Below are 16,083 nucleotides of genomic sequence, written 5' to 3'. Positions count from 1 at the left end.
TTCTCTCAACATTTTTTCCACAGTTACGAGCGTCTGGCCTGTTTTCACACAGGTACTGGGTCACGAATGTTGCCAAGAGAGTCTATCATAGGCTTATACAAGTGGGTTTCACATTCCCGTAAAATGGCATCCCAGTGTTGGCATTTTACAAGATGGTCTGCCAAAGTTCTTGATAGACCAAGTCTCACTGTATTTAATACCTCTTGCTTCCTTGGGGGTCGAAGCAGAAAGACAACAAAAACAAAACAAAACCTATCCACTGGGCTTGGCTATTCTAAAATATGTAGATGTGACTAGAGATATTAGGGTGAACTGTATGAACATGGTTGAGTATCAGCAACTCCATATGACCAACCTAATATAGAGACGCTTTGTACAGTTAGGGTAACTGCATTTATTTTTAAGGGTTGGGTTTCTACATAATTAGAAGTAACCACAGGAGTCATGGATTTTACGGCTCCCTTGCTAAGGTATCATTTCCATATCTTTAACAAGCCAAAGACTTCCCAATCAGCAGAAGGCATAGATAGACGCCTGCCATTTCTCTCCTGGACTGCATTCCCTAACAACTCCTAACGAAAGGGTTCTGGACTATTCTCCCCAACAGAAACAAGGGGAAACAACAAAACTATAAAAATACAAATGAATCTGGAGCGGCTGGGTGGCTCAGTCGGTTAAGGGTCTGACTCTCGATTTTGACTCAGGTCATGATCTCACGGTTTTCATGGGATCGAGCCCCGTGTCCAGCTCCATGATCACAGCACAGAGCCTGCTCAGGATTCTCTCTCTCCCTCTCCCTGCCCCTCCCACTCCCAAAATAAATAAGTAAACATTACAAAAATACAAATTAACCGGAACCGCAGTCTCACAAGTTTTTGGTTTCAATGCTTGTTAGCCATCGTGAGAAATGAAATCCCAAAGAGAGAAGACAGATCACCCATATGAGCCATATGAAGGGCGGTCATTCTTTCACCGAAAATTCTAATCCTGTCTCTGTAACTTACTCATCATACACCAATCATAAACAACACATACAACACTCCCTGTCTACCCAATGAGAATAAGCTTTCTAAATATGTTTACAGGGGCGCCTGGGTGGCTCAGTCAGTTAAGCGTTCGACTTCAGCTCAGGTCATGATTCTCATGGTTCGTGAGTTCAAGCCCCACGTCAGGCTCTGTGCTGACACCTCAGAGCCTGGAGCCTGCTTCAGATTCTGTGTCTCCCTCACTCTCTGCCCCTTCACACTCTCTTTCTCTCTCTCAAGAATAAATAAACATAAAAAAATTTAAATATGTTTACATAACACATGGCTCACTGACAACCTCTTCTATACATAAATCAGTGGTATAGACTAGAGAATCCTGAAACTGATCTGGGCATTTAAAGAACTTAAAGTTCATAAGGAAAAAAGCACAAGTCGATTAGAACTTGGAGCCCCATCTCAAAACCACAAACCAGTGTAAATCCCATAAAGATTAAAGAACTTTTTTAAGTATCATAAAACAAGACAAAAATATAGATGAGTATCTAACACATCTTTACAAGGTGCAGGATGTTCTGTCCTGAGGACGAAAGCAATGGAAGAACTCACAAAACGTTAATAAATCTGACTCTAAAAATGTGCAATGTCAGTATATCAAAAACACTGTGAACAAAAGAAGAAATCAAGCAATGAGCTGACGCAAAATCTTTGCCAAAACGGCAGTAACAAATGGTTATCCTACTCTATGAAGAGTTTACGTATGAAAAGAGAAACATTCAAAACCTAATTTAAAAAAATGGGGAAAGGAAAAACAGAAAGAGATGTAAATGTCTAATAAACATATGAGAAAGTTCAACTTTAGAACGAATCATAAAATGCAAATGAAAACAGCAAGAAAATATTTTTGCTTAACAGACTGGCAAAAACCTGCTACATGAAAAATGGGCATTTCTATACACTGCTGCTGAAAATGTAAACGGATTCCACCTCTCTGGGGAGCACGCGCGGTAATAACGCACGCACTAAGACTCTTTAAGAAAAGTTCGCGCCCAAAGTTAGGGGAATCCCCTAGACTCAGGCGGACATAGCACACAGTATACTCAGGGCTATGATATGGATAAAATAAAGGAAATTTTCTACTTTTAATGTTTGTGGGCCCTGCTCCTGGGCTCCCGGGGAAAGCTATACTCTAACATATACCAAGGTCAAAGTGATTCCGCGAAACCTCAAAGTATGGGCTCTATTTCTGCCTGAGCACACATCGCACATCTGCTTTATTTAAGAAATAACCAAAAAAGAGCATTCCAAACATAAGGAGAACTTCCCTGGTTCCCATAAGATTAAAGTTATACAGCCCGGCGGCATTCACTAGAGGCGTAAGATAAGTTCTGCAACTTTCTAACATGTTCTTTGTCTAAGGATTTGTAACTTTTTATGTAAAAAAAAAGAAAAAAGTATATAACCCAATACCAAATGTTCCTTGCTAGAGCTTATATAACCCTACACCAACTGTTCCTTCACAGGAGCACTCTCTTTGTGAAGATTGTGTGTGCCAGCAGCTGTCCTAACTTGGCCTTGAATAAAACTCACTTCCTTTCTTTTAGAAATTCTAAAACGTTGGTTCAATTTGCCTTGACAATATACTACAGAACTTCCCGGAGCTCAGCAGGCCCTGCTCTCCGCCGCTCCACCACCAAAGTCCTAAAAAGGGCACTGCCTCTTCCTGACAACGTGCGGCCATTTCATTAGAGGACTATGCTCATTCCATCAATGTGAAAGGTGTGGCTCACGCCTTGAATTTTCAATCAACTTAGCCTTTTCTTCCTTAGCTCTGTTTCATCCAGTTCCTTGCCTCGATGCTTGGAATCCTGTCTTTTCTTCCACACCCTTCCAAAATAACAATCCCCACTCCTCTGCGCCTCTTTAGAGTCGGTCCTGACCTCATCCTCACTTGGGGCATTTACGGTTGTTTTCTGAGAATGATGGAGGCACCAACAGATGGTCAGAGAAAAAGCCTAAGAACTGGACCCAAAATGACAATCACATATGGACAGAGAAACCTAAGGGAAGAGCAGTACAAGCAAAGAACAGCAGAATACATGGAAGAAGGGCAGGAGGGCATTTGTGTGCACCCCCCCCCACCCCAGAATGTGCAAGAATAGACCAGGGAAAGTGCATCTTAAAGAAAACAAATTTTGTGACCAAAAATACCGATTGTGGCTTCTGCAAGGACCCATTCCCTGTGGGGCCTCGGGCAAATTATCTCCTGTCGGGAATCTCATCTTCTAAGATAAGGAGGTAGACCCACAAGATCTCTGAGAACCTCCGAGCCTCAACATGCAGGGACAACAAGCCCTGGGCCACGGAGATGTACCGGATGGCTTTTAGCTGAGTCCAAATCCCCAGGCCTGGAAGCAAAGATCCAGAGATGAATCGGGGCAGGGGAGCAGTAGCAAGGGAACTTGAGTACAAATCTACGTGTACACGTGTATTCATCTGGGAATGGGATAGGGTCCAGAGCTATCATCAGGGTCCATGGCTCAAAGAGTCTGAAGGCCGGGATCTCGGAGACTTACCCAGATCAGAAATTGCACGGCTCCAGAACCACCTAACCCAGCCCGCACCTTCCCTTCCTGCCCCTAGCAAGTCGGAACCTCCAGATCCGAGGGCAGAGACCTCCTCGCCCGAGGTGTCCCGTCCCGCTGAGCCCGGGCCTGGACTTTACCTGCTCACAGGCTCTGGCCTGCGGCTCCTCACGCCTCAATTCCCACCTTTAAGCGAACACGGGCCGGCCAGTCACCACGGGCGCCGCCATGTTGGCAGAACAACAACTTTATCGGTAGCGGCCGGCGCAGACACAGACAGGCGGGGGCGGAGCCGGGGGAAGCGGAGCGGGGCCGGGGCCGAACTCCCGGCAGCCCGTGGGGCGGAGGCGCCGGCGCCGGCGGCCTCGAGCTCCGCCCCCCCCGTTCCCGGGTACCGCCTCCTGACTCCAAGCCCCGCCCTCCGGCTCAGTAGAGCACCCCGTCTCTGGCGTCACCAAAACCAGATACCGGGGGCTCGGATTACTCCAGTTGCTGCAGAGGAGTGAGGGACATCAGCTTAGTGGCCCCAGAATAAACTGGATGGCAGGTGGTGTAAAGAGCACTGGGAGAGTTCTGATGCCAGGGTTTGAATCCCAGCTTAGCTAAAATTGCCCGCTGGGCTTGGGTAGGTCCTTTGACCTCTTGATCCTTAAATGGTGGTTAAAGAGCTTTCCCCACCATATTCCGTGACTTTATAGCCCTGGGAAGGGAATTATCTGAACGTGATTAGGGCATAGGTGAGCTGGGAGTCAGGAAGGCAGGATTCCTGACCAACCACTTTCCTTGAAGAGTTTTCTGTACCCCCAACCCAACCTCTCCCCCACCCCCCACCCGCAAGTGTTTCTTGCTACAAAGATGAATCCATGAATGAATTGTAAAGGACCAGTGGTGTTAAAATATGATTTTTAAAAGGGTAAAACCCACATAAAGGAGATTTTTGAAAACCGTATAGATGTGGGCAATCAGGAATACTGAAATGAGTTTGGTAATCGCGCAAAACTGGTGGTTATCCCACAGGACAAAAAAAAAAAAAAGTAATGTTTTGAGAACCATCTTTTTCTACAGGGCTGAAATCAAGTGCACCTCTTTCAAACAAGATTCAGCCCATTACTATCCATAATGGATAGTAATTCTACATTTTAACTTCTACTCTTACAGAGCTGAGCAACAGAGGACCAGCAAAGGTACATACTCCTATATATACCCCCCAGACCAGCACTCCAGCCAAGGTATTCACAGGAATCTCTTCTGCCCATTTCCAAGTCTTTAGCAACGTTTCCTGACAGTTCAAAATCCAAATACTTTGCTATTCAAAGTGTGGTCTCCAGACTAGCATCAGCCTCGCCTTAGAACTTGCCAGAAATGTCAAATCTCAGGTTGCGCCCAAATCTGCGGCACCCAAATCTGCATTTTAACAAGATCCCCCAGGGGATTTTTAGGCACATTGAAGTTTGAGACTCACTGCCTTAGAATGTGAGAGTTAGAAAGGATCTGGAGAACTCTCTAGACCAGCCTGCTCATTTTACAGATGAATCCACTGAGACCCTGCAGAACTGACAGTCTAGCTCAAGGTCATAAGCAAGTTAGTAGAAGGTTTGCTATTCACCCCTGGATCTCTAGCCTGCCAGAATAGTGTCCTTCCCACGTTGCAGAATGGAAGGTCATTAGGAGTTTGGACAGCTTCCAGTCCAAAGATTAGGACACTGAGGCCCAGGGATTGGATACAGCTTGCCTGCCTAAAGCCACACAGCCAGTTGACGACAGAGCCAGGATTCCAATCCAAATCTTCTGATCTCTCTACCCCTGATAGTAGATGCTTAATATAAACTGATACCCTGGAAGCGTTGACTCTCACATTAACATGCCACACTTAAAGCAATTTAGCCTTCAGGTATGTCATGTTGTACCCATATATAACCAGAGTGTCCTTTCTCTAATTGACCCAAAATGCTAAATTCTAAGTAGCCTCCACCCTTATGTTGGTTCAAAATCTCTCTTTCCTCTTCTGAATTAAAGTTAACATTGACATTTCTAGGAGATTATTTCAAATAGAATTTTTCTAAAAGTCATTTGCTTTACTGGAAAGTTGCTATTTTTACATCAAAGAAGACAGTAGCATGAAAGTAAATCCCTTTTGCTCTTAAAGAGCTTGCTGCAAAGATACATTATTAAATGAAAGAGACAACTTGCTGGGCTGTGTAGAAAGTTACCCCACTTTTTATTTTTTAAAGAGGAAAGGAAATAAAAGAAATACATTTGTTAGTATACGCATGGAAAGAAATCTAGAAAAATATGTCGTAAACTATTTCCTGTGATGATCTGTAGGGACAGGGCGGTTCTGTGGGCCTTCCTTCTTATGATAGATTTCTGTGTTCCTTTTGCATTTTCTATTTGCTTGTGTGGGAGGCTGAATAATGACTCCCAAAGATATCTAGGTCCTAATCCCCGGAACCTAGGAATGTCACCTTATATGGCAAAAGAGACTTTGCAGATGTGATTAAATTAAGAGTCTTGAGATGAAAAGATTATCGTGGATTATCCTGGGGAGCCCTAAATGCCATCACAGGTGTGCTTATAAGAGAGAGGCAGAGGGAAGTTTGTGACAGAAGAGGAGATGTGAGCACTGAAACATAGAATATAGATTCTCCCATAGGATTCAGCAACTGTGTTTCTGGGCAGATACCCCCAAAGAATTGAAAGCAGGACCTTAAAGAGATCATTGTACATCCATGGTCATAGAGGCATTAGTCACAGTAGCCAAAAGGTGGAAGCAACCCAAGTGTTTTTGAGTGACGAATGGACGAAGTAAAATATGATATATACATACAGTGGAATATTATTCAGCCTGGAAAAGGAAGCAGATTCTGACACCTGCTACAATATGTTTGAACTTTGAAGACATTATGCTAAATGAAGCAAGCCACTTAAGGACACATAAGAAATAAATCACAGAAGGACAAGTGTTACATGATTCCATATATGATATGATACCGTATGAGGTACCTAGAGTAGTAAAATTCATAGAGACAGAAAGTAGTGGTTGCCAGCTGCTGAGGGTAGGGAAATGGAGAGTTTCTATTTAATGGGTACAAAGTTTCAGTTTGGGAAGGTGAAAAAGTCCCAGAAGGATGGATGGTGGTAAGTAGTTACATAACAACATGAATTAACTGAATGCCACTGATCCGGACACTTAAAAATGCTTCCAATGGTACGTTTTATGAATATTTTACCAGAACGAAAAAGAAAAAGAAAACAGATCCTCTCCCAGAACCTCCAGAGGGAGTGCTTCCCTGCTGACAACTTGACTTTGACCCAGTGAAGCTGATGTTCAAGCCACCAAGTTTGTGGTGATCACTTACAGCAGCCAGAGGGAGCTTCGTAGTTCAGCTTCTATGACTTCGTACGCAGAAAAAAATCAAGATCTTTTGTTAAATAAAGAGATTTGAGCTCCATCAGCGCAGCCTCCCTTCTGTACCCTCTGTTCGTTTCCTTGCCCCCCCCCCCACCTTGTTCTGCCTTCTCTTTGTCTAATACAAAAGCTTGCGTGTCAGGAATTTCCAGGAAGGGGAGTCTCCATTTCTCTGACCATTTCTTCCCCTTGGTGTAAAAACAAGACTATTCCTCTATCTTACCTCACGAGGTAAGGCAAATTTACTAGAAATGACCTAGAAGTGCAGGAGTCATAAATAATTCCGGCTTGACATTTATTTCCACGCTTTTGTGACCTTTCCAAAAATAAATCGCTGGGACAGCCGTGTAAATTCTTCCCTGAGCTGTCACGTGGCAGACATTGATTCAGGTCTTCTGGGAATGGCTTTCAGTCATCCATTATGGAGATTAAAGCAAACCCCAAGATTCTTGCTACTATAGGGATTGTTTTTTGGTAAAGAAAAAAAAAAATGCTCCAGCCCTGATAATTAAATCACTTACGGTGTAGATAGATAGGCTTCTCACCTACACTTCCCCACGGCATCTGTTCCTCCCTCTTTGCTGATCGTGGCTCCTGGACGCCCCTCAAGGAGACCATCCCTTGCCCCAATTCTGAGCCATTTAGTCTTGTGGGCTTGACCTCTCATCCCTCAGGTCTGAGGTCTGGCTTAATCCAATCTGTTCATTCCATCCCCTGACCATGGAGACAGTTCAGGCACGCACTTGACCTAAGCCAGAGTTCTCAGAGGGCAGCACAGAAGCCTTCTGCTGGGAACACTAGAACCTGGATTCTCTTTCTTGCTGTGTGGGAATAAAAACCTTAGGAGTTGCCTCAACCGTTCCAGAAGCACACAAGGAGAGCCTGCTAAGACTGGAGGCAGGAGAGGTAACGGGTCCTGCTGCCACAGAAGGATCTGCCGGGTCCAGCCCTGCCCGAGGCTCGCTCACCTTTCAACTTCCCATGGACAGGAGCCTGGGAGGCCCTTCGTAGTTCATGCCCATTCAACTGGGGTTTTCTGTTTATCGTAACAGAAAGTATCCTGCGATACCCACCTACCCAGCTGACAAGGACATGGCCCATTCTCCTTCCCTCCACATGGAATCGGTCTCCAGGTTTTGTTACCTTTGCCCTCAGGTAGATTTCCCCAGCCCTCCGCTTTTGCCCGGCACCACCCCCCAGCGGAGGCTCCCCTCCCCTTTCACCTGGACCGTTGCAATAGTCTCTTTACCATGTCCTATTTATCTATCTGCCACTGTGGACAGCACACAGTGGGTATTCAGTACATGTCTTTTCAATGCAATCTTTTTTCAATTTTTTTAAAAAAATATTTACTTACTTTGAAAGAGAGAGAGAGAGAGGGTGAGCATGCAAGCATAGGAGGGGCAGAGAGAGAGGGAGAGAGAGAATCCCAAGGAGGCTCCACACCGTCAGTGCAGAGCCTGACATGGGGCTCAATCACACAAATCATGAGATCGTGACCTGAGCCCAAATCAAGAGTGAGACACTCAACCGACTGAGCCACTCAGGCACTCCTTAAATGCAATCTTTTAGAATTGGCAAGTACATGGGGTGCCTGGGTGGCTCATTCGGTTGAGCATCCGACTTCAGCTCAGGTCACGATCTCACACTCCCGTGAGTTTCAGCCCCACGTTGGGTTCTGTGCTGACGGCTCAGAGCCTGGAGCCCGCTTCAGATTCTGTGTCTCCTTCTCTCTGCCCCTCCCCTGCTCATGCTCCGTCTCTCTCTGTCTCAAAAATAAATAAAAACATTAAGAATTTCTTTTTTTTAATTGGCAAGTACAGGGGCGCCTGGGTGGCTCAGTCAGGTGAACGTACAACTTTAGCTCAGGTCATTATCTCATGGTTCATGAGTTTGAGCCCCACATGGGGCTCTGTGCTGACAGTGTGGAGCCTGCTTGGGATTCTCTCTCTCTCTCTCTCTCTCTCTCTCTCTCTCTGCCCTTCCTTGCTCTAGCTGTCTCTCAAAAATAAATAAACTTGAAAAAAATAACAAAATCTCCCTAAAATCTATGTGTAACCCCCAAAATCAGTACTCACGGTACTTTTGTGTTATTCACAGACATACTCAGAGGTGTGAAAAATTTGAGTGCCCCCTCCCAATCCCATGCACGTTCTCAGCTGAGGCGGAACAAGGTGACAATCTACCCCCTGCTTCAGCTCTTGTCCTATAAAGAGGGCCCTTTTCCCAGGATGTTACGTGCCATGATTTTTGCATTTTTGTGCTCTTCGCTGGTGAGTTCACTGTCTCCAAGGGCTCTGGACAGTAAGTGCTAAAGTGCTGGCTAGTGGCCCTGAGCACAATAAAGCTGGGATGTGTGTCTCATGGACAAAGTACGTGTGTGAGGCAGCTTTCCTTCGGGCCCGAATTACAGGACTGTGGGCCGTGAGTTCAGCACCAATGAATCAACAACGTATATGAGACAAGGTGTCACTAAGCAGAAACCCACACACGAGAAATTGATCAGCTGACAAAAACTCGAGGACCAGAGGCTTTCAGGAACCTAACCCTGTATTTTCCTTAGGAGCAAAACTTCAGTCTTGGCCCATACAGTGCTCGGGTGACTTTTTAGAACAAAATTGCCGTGAACGACATGAGTCCACTGTAGATGGAGAGCAAATGGGAGCGGCCCGGCCTTTGTGACGTCATAGTGAGTGGTCAAGAGCACGTGCCAGGGGCGGAGACAGCCCGGCTTTGAAGCTCAGCTCTGCGCTGCTTTCAAGATGAAGGATTGTGGGCGAGCTCCTCAGCCCCCCTGAGCCTCAGCTGCTCAGTCTGTAAAATGAGGATTATTGTGCCCACCTGTTAGGTTGCTCGGAGGATGAAAAATCTTTTAACGAGATTATTATGTAAAGTGCTTTGCCAAGTTCCAGACAGAGTATACAATCAACGAATGGCATTTGTTACTTTTATTGACTGTAAGGAGTTGGTCTATGCACACTGCTAAGTGCCAAGATAGTAAAGGAAAGAAATAGATCTCCTGTCTATTACGGGCCCCCTTCAGGCGAGGAGGAAATGGCATGGAATGCGTGTGCATCGGTGATATTGCCACCAGAGAGCAAGCTCCTTGAGGACCGGAACTGAATCTTTAAAAAAAACCAAAAATTGTTTTTGTTTTATTTTTTGGAGAGAGAGAGACAGAGTAGGAGTGGAGGAGGAGCAGGGAGGGAGACACAGAATCCGAAGCAGGCTCCAGGCTCCGAGCTGTCAGCACAGAGCCCAAGGCGGGGCTCGAACTCGTGAACTGTGAGATCGCGACCTGAACCGACGTCAGGAGCTTATCCGACTGAGGCACCCAGGCACCCCAGGACCGGAACTGAAGCTTGCGCACACCCTCAGTGACACCTTGCCAAATGAATAAGCTCAGGAGGGAGGCAGATCCGGGGTAGAATCGTAGTGTACTCACTCGCTGGCTGTGCGACCTTGGACAGATCCCCTACCCTTGCTTTTCCCGCCTTCAACAATAATGGCATTGGCTTTGCCCAGATGGTGTCACGATTAAGTACAACAACCCATGTAAAATGCCTCCCTTGGTGCCTGGCACATGGGGCTTTGGGTAAATGTTTTAGTTTCCTGGCCCTGCTGAGGCCAGCCGGCTTCCTTGATTATATCTCAGCTCATCCACTGACCCCTCACACCCTCGTCCTTGGCTCTAAATTCCCACTTTTCCTTGTTATAGTCACAGCTGAGCCTAGTCCCCCATCTGTATTGCAAAACCCCATTGCAGCGGTCCCTACATCTCTCACCAAAGTCCCCCTCATCATTTTAACAAGTGTCATGGATAATTCTTTAACAGTTCTTGCTGAGCTGAATGAAAGTCAAACGTAGCATTGAGGGGCCAAAGAACTCATGATAATCTTTCCAGAACCAGCGTCAGAGAGGTCAGGAACTAAGAAACTGAGAAAATAGGAAACTAGGAAACTAAGATCAGATGTCTTTCTGAAGGCTGCCACAAAGCAGTCTTGACCTTGAGGGGCCTGGAGTGAAATCAACATTTTCCTAGGTGCTTGATATTAAAAAGCACCCATTTTGGTCATCCCTTCCAGGGTACAGAGTCTGCTGAAAGTGACCTCTTTTGTTGACTTTTTAAATTTGGGGTTTCCCCCCATCAAAAAAGTGCCATTTATAATAGTGCTTGCGTGTTCATGAGAAAACCCATTTGGAGTGACTCACGCCACAATTATACTTGGACACAGAAGCGGACCTTGGGATTAAGTTTTTAATCTGTTCATTACAGGGGAGACAAAGAATCCTTTCCGTGGCTGCAAATCTTCTTAGGCCTTGTGATTGCTTCTAGAAAAAGATAATCCTATTTGAAGAAATACTGAATGTATAAAACAGTACAGATGGTCCCTGACATACGATGGTTCTACTTATGATTTTTTGACTTGACAATGGTGAGAAAGCGACATGCATTCAGTAGAAAGTGTACTTTGAATTTTGAATGTTGATATTTTCCCGGGCTAGTGCTATGCAGTCTGGTCCTCTCACAGGATGCCGGGCAGGTGCAGTGACCACAGCTCCCAGTCAGCCCCGAGGTCATGAGGGTGAACAACCACCACACTGACAACCATCCTGCACCCCTACAACCTTCCCGTTTTTCACTTTCGGGACAGTATTCAATAAATCACATGAGCTATTTAGCACTATATTATCAAGTAGACTGTAGGCTCATGTAAGTGTTCTGAGCATGTTTAAATTCGGCCAGCCTAAGCTGTGATGTTCAGTGGGTTAGGTGTACTACGTGCATTTCTGACTTGGGGCGCCCGGGTGGCTCAGTTGGTCAGGCGTCCGACTTCGGCTCAGGTCATGATCTCACGGATCGTGGGTTGGAGCCCCGTGCAGAGCCTGGAGCCTGCTTCACATTCTGTGTGTCTCTCTCTCCCTGCCCCTCCCCTAGTTGTGCTTTTGTGCGCTCTCTCAAAAATAAATAAACAAACATTGAAAAATATTTAAAAAAATAAATAAATGCATTTGTCGACTTACAACATTTTCAACATGTGATGGGTTTCTTGAGACATAACCCCATGGTAAGTCCAGGAAGATCTGTATTGAATTTAATTTGCCTGGAATATACTCGAATTTGTTATTGCTGGTCTAAGAGTGGGCTACAGGGGACATGGATTTATTTGCAAATGCATGAAATGTATCTTGCCCATCTTTTGGTGGTTTCTGCAATTTTAATAAATAAATGTTAATAAGCTCTAGCACCTACACCTCTGGCTTCAATTTGGCCTTTAGTCATACCATCTTTTGGCATCTCTTGCATTCTTGTACAATTAACCAGCCCTTGAATTTATGTGCATATGTCTTTCCCTCCCAAGTAGACAATAAATTAACTGAGCCAACAATCATACTCCTCTGATCGTTGATCAGCAGTATAGTTTTATATACAGAGAACACAAGTTGTGTGTTACTCCCTAAGGTCCAGCTTAGTGTTTTACAGCCCAAGTTACACAGCAGACAAATAAGAGACAGCATAGGCCTCAGTTTCCCACTCTGCCCAATTTACGGGGTGTAGAGATCTTGTACGTAAAGAATTAACAAGTGTCGCGCACACGCAGGGAGCCCGGGAACTGGTGGGCTGATATTAACGGTAACAATAATGCAGTTGCCCCTCAATGTCCTGTAGTGGCTAGCAGGATTTGCTGACAGGTCCTTCATCTGAAGTGGCTTCCCAATGGCTGCTGACAAACACACCCCAAGTAGAGAAGGTGGCAAACATATCTATCCTTTTCCTACTAGTCACCTTTCAGACCAAGCAGAATATGTGTCTGAGAAGCACCTCAGACCTTTCTAGCACCCTCTCCCCTCCCTCCTCATTCCATGTAGACTTTTTTTACCCTTCGTGACCCTCTACCCACCCACAGAGTTTCTAAATCTACACGACAAACCACCCTTTCTCTCCCTAAGACTGACTGCCTTTTGTGGCAGAGTTTCATGTTCTTCTACTGAACGACCTCTCTCCTACCAGGGTGGAAGATAAGAATGCCGAAGGGAGATGAGGGACTGAAAATCCCATTTGGCAAAACAACAACAACAAAATCACCACCACCATAAGCATCACCATCAGCACCATCATCCATCACCATCAGCATCACCATTATCATCAGCATCAACATCACCATCAGCCACCCATCACCACACCATCACCATGATCATCATCAATGAGCATCACCATCACCATCACCAGCAGCAGCAGCATCTGAATTCTCTACCTGGAGCCCAGGGTGAAAGGAGGGCAGGGGGAAAGAAAGAGAAGCTCAGCCATGTTCAAGTGCTTGACAAGAGGCACAGAAGGAAGAGGAGAAGCAGAAGAAGACCAGAAGGAGAAAGAGGAGGGGAAGACTGAGAAGAAGGATGAGAAGGAGAAGAATGTAGAAGAGGAAGAGCGAGTGGTCTTGGGATGCGACAGACAATGAGATATTTATTATCCCTGGCCCTCAGCCTCAGGTAGGGAAATGCCGTTCTCTTGGGCACAAAGGGTTGAAAAGACAGGATGACCACCAAGATGTGGTTTATCAGCCAACTGGACTGTTCTGTAGCTGTTTAAATCTTGACCACCCTGGCCCCAGAAAGAGGAGGAGGATGCTAAGAGCTCTCAATTACAGGATCCTTGTTACTGGCCTGGTACTGCACCAAGCTGGGTGGCCGAAAGCAAACCATTTCACCTCTCTAATCTCCAGCTTTTTCATCTGTCAAGGGGAACAGGTGTGTGGCACCTTCCTCACAGATCTGTTGTAAGGACTGAATGAGAGAATGCATGGAAAGCAGTTGGCACAATGTAATGGCAGCCCTTAGTACTGTATGTGAGGCTGCCCCTCCCAGGAGCTCAGGGTGGGGCAGGCAAGGCAACGTGGCCAGTGTGTAGATCCAGTAAAGGTGTAGGCTGCTTAGTGCTGACAAATCGCAAAGAAGTATGTTTTCAATACTTTTCCCCTGGCTCAGTCCCCACATCATCCAGAAGGTATGAGATAGGGTTAGTTGAACCTCTGCTTGTCAAACATGTATGTGCGTATGGATCACCCAGGGATCAGAAAGTTTGGGGTGGGCCTGAGATGTTGCATTTCTAGCAGGCTCCCGGGAGATGCTGATGTTGTCAGCCCATGGCCTGCCCTGTGAGTACCAAGAGCTAACTGATATCTCTGGTGTAACACAGTCAGTTATAACATCAGAGCGATACAGAAGTAAAGACAAGAAACATGGCCACTGATACGCTTCCCAATACTTGCTTACTCTGTCAAATTTGGGAGCAAAAGTCCACCTGAACGAGTGGGAAGCTTGCATAATAATACCTTAAGAAGAAGAAAGGAAGGGAGGGAAGAGGGAGGAAGGACACAAGGCAAGAAAGAAGGGAGAGGGGAGGGAGGGAGGAAAGAAGTGAAATGAAATGAAAACAAATGGCTTCTAAGGCCATACCGTAAGAGACAAGCTAATAGATTTTGCCAAATAGAAATTGGTCCTATTGGACTTACTTATAAATACATTTAAATTACATGAAATTAGCCAGCTGTTCATCAAACGGAGGTTGCCAAAGTGCTTGGGAAAGATTTTTTAAAGAATGTTAACAGCTCTCCACCTGAGTCTTGCTTACATGTTAAATTTGCTTAGCAGATCCGAAGGCAAAGACAAATCCCTCTCAAAATAACCAACTTTCCTTCTGAATCGAACTAACCACACATGAACAATTCAATTCAACCCATCAATGCCTGAACAGCTTGTACATACCAAGCACCATCTTCTGTCCTGCAGATAAGGAGAGAAAAAGACACTGGGAGCCTGGGTGGCTCTGTCAGTTAAGTGTCCAACTTCAGCTCAGGTCATGAGCTCATGGTTCGTGGGTATGAGCCCAACGTTGGGCTCTGTGCTGACAGCTCAGAGCCTGGAGCCTGCTTCAGATTCTGCCTCTCCCTCTTTCTCTCTGTCCCTCCCTGTTACTACTCTGTCTCTCTCTCTTTCTCTCTCTCTCTCTCTCAAAAATAAACATTAAAAAAATTTTTTTAAAGACACTAAATGCACATTCTCAAGAGCTCAGGGGTAATGGTGGAGACAGACAATTGAACCCTCCCCCTTCCCCTTAATCTGTGATGGCAGTAAGAATGGGGACTAAGGGGGTGCCTGGCTGGCTCAGTCGATGGAGCGTGCAATTCTTGATCTCGGAGTTGTGAGTTCAAGCCCCATGTTGGGTATAGAGATTACTTAAAAATAAAATCTTAAAAAAAAAGAATAGGGAGTATGGAACACATAGAGGATGGACATATCCTTCAGCCTGGAGAGGAAGGAGAGTACAGGAAATAGAGATAGATCGGGGAAGACATCCTGGAGGAAGTGATTTGAGTGCTGTCCTGCTTGTGTGGTTGTAAAACAATCTTCTGGATGCCCATTCTTCACATCCTCAAAACTACATCTAGGAAGATGCAGGGCAAGAAAAGCAATTTCTGAAGTCCTCTGGCCTCCATGGTCAGGAACAGCTAGCTGCCTGGGAAGTCTTCAGTTCCTGGACTCTTTTGCCAACTCCTACCTCCCAAGGCCAGTAGGGGGCAGAGCCAGTAGCCCTGAGTGGAAAGAAGTCTCCAGGAATTGCCTTCAAATTACACTAATGTATTCATTAGCATCTCATTAGCATCCTTTGACAACAGTAAATAATTCATTGGTTCTGCTCTAGAATATCTAACGGAGTGGTCCAAACTCCTTTGCAGAAGGGGCGGGCCTAAGGAGCTGGGGGAGGGCTGAACTGGGGCAGCAGCTCTCACACTGAGAAGTCTTCCCTCATGGGCCCACAGTGCCACTCTGATGGACGAGAACAAAGCAACACATCACTTTCCCTTCACCCGAGAAGACCCCCTTTTTCTCCCATAAATGAGACCCTCTGAAAGAAGGGGAAACTGACCAGGGTGGCCCACTTTCAAAACAGAATAAAGATTTGCTGTCAGAAAGCTCACAACAAGCCCACATCAGCCTCCCCCCAGGCTACAGAGGTGCTATACAGAGAAAGATCCATGCCAAATTACGAGAAGTTCTACGATGCAGAGACCTTACAGCATCATTTGGCAAAGGGTTTCCCCAA

At 45.7% G+C, this 16,083-nt stretch overlaps 1 protein-coding gene across 2 annotated transcripts in view; it reads right to left on the bottom strand.

The window, feature by feature from the left end:
- Positions 1-3,815, bottom strand: part of LARS2 (leucyl-tRNA synthetase 2, mitochondrial) — a 164,223-nt gene extending 160,408 nt beyond the window's left edge. The window contains exon 1 of one of the 2 annotated variants that reach the window (XM_030305699.2): positions 3,709-3,815. The gene's annotated coding sequence lies outside the window, so the exon portion shown is untranslated. The remainder of the gene's footprint in view (positions 1-3,708) is intronic. The other variant, XM_030305702.2, reaches the window with a different exon arrangement.
- Positions 3,816-16,083: the final 12,268 nt, after the last annotated feature.

The sequence above is a fragment of the Lynx canadensis genome, chromosome A2 (assembly GCF_007474595.2).
Source record: "Lynx canadensis isolate LIC74 chromosome A2, mLynCan4.pri.v2, whole genome shotgun sequence".
NCBI lineage: Eukaryota > Metazoa > Chordata > Mammalia > Carnivora > Felidae > Lynx > Lynx canadensis.
This window is presented reverse-complemented; position numbering and strand designations above follow the sequence as displayed.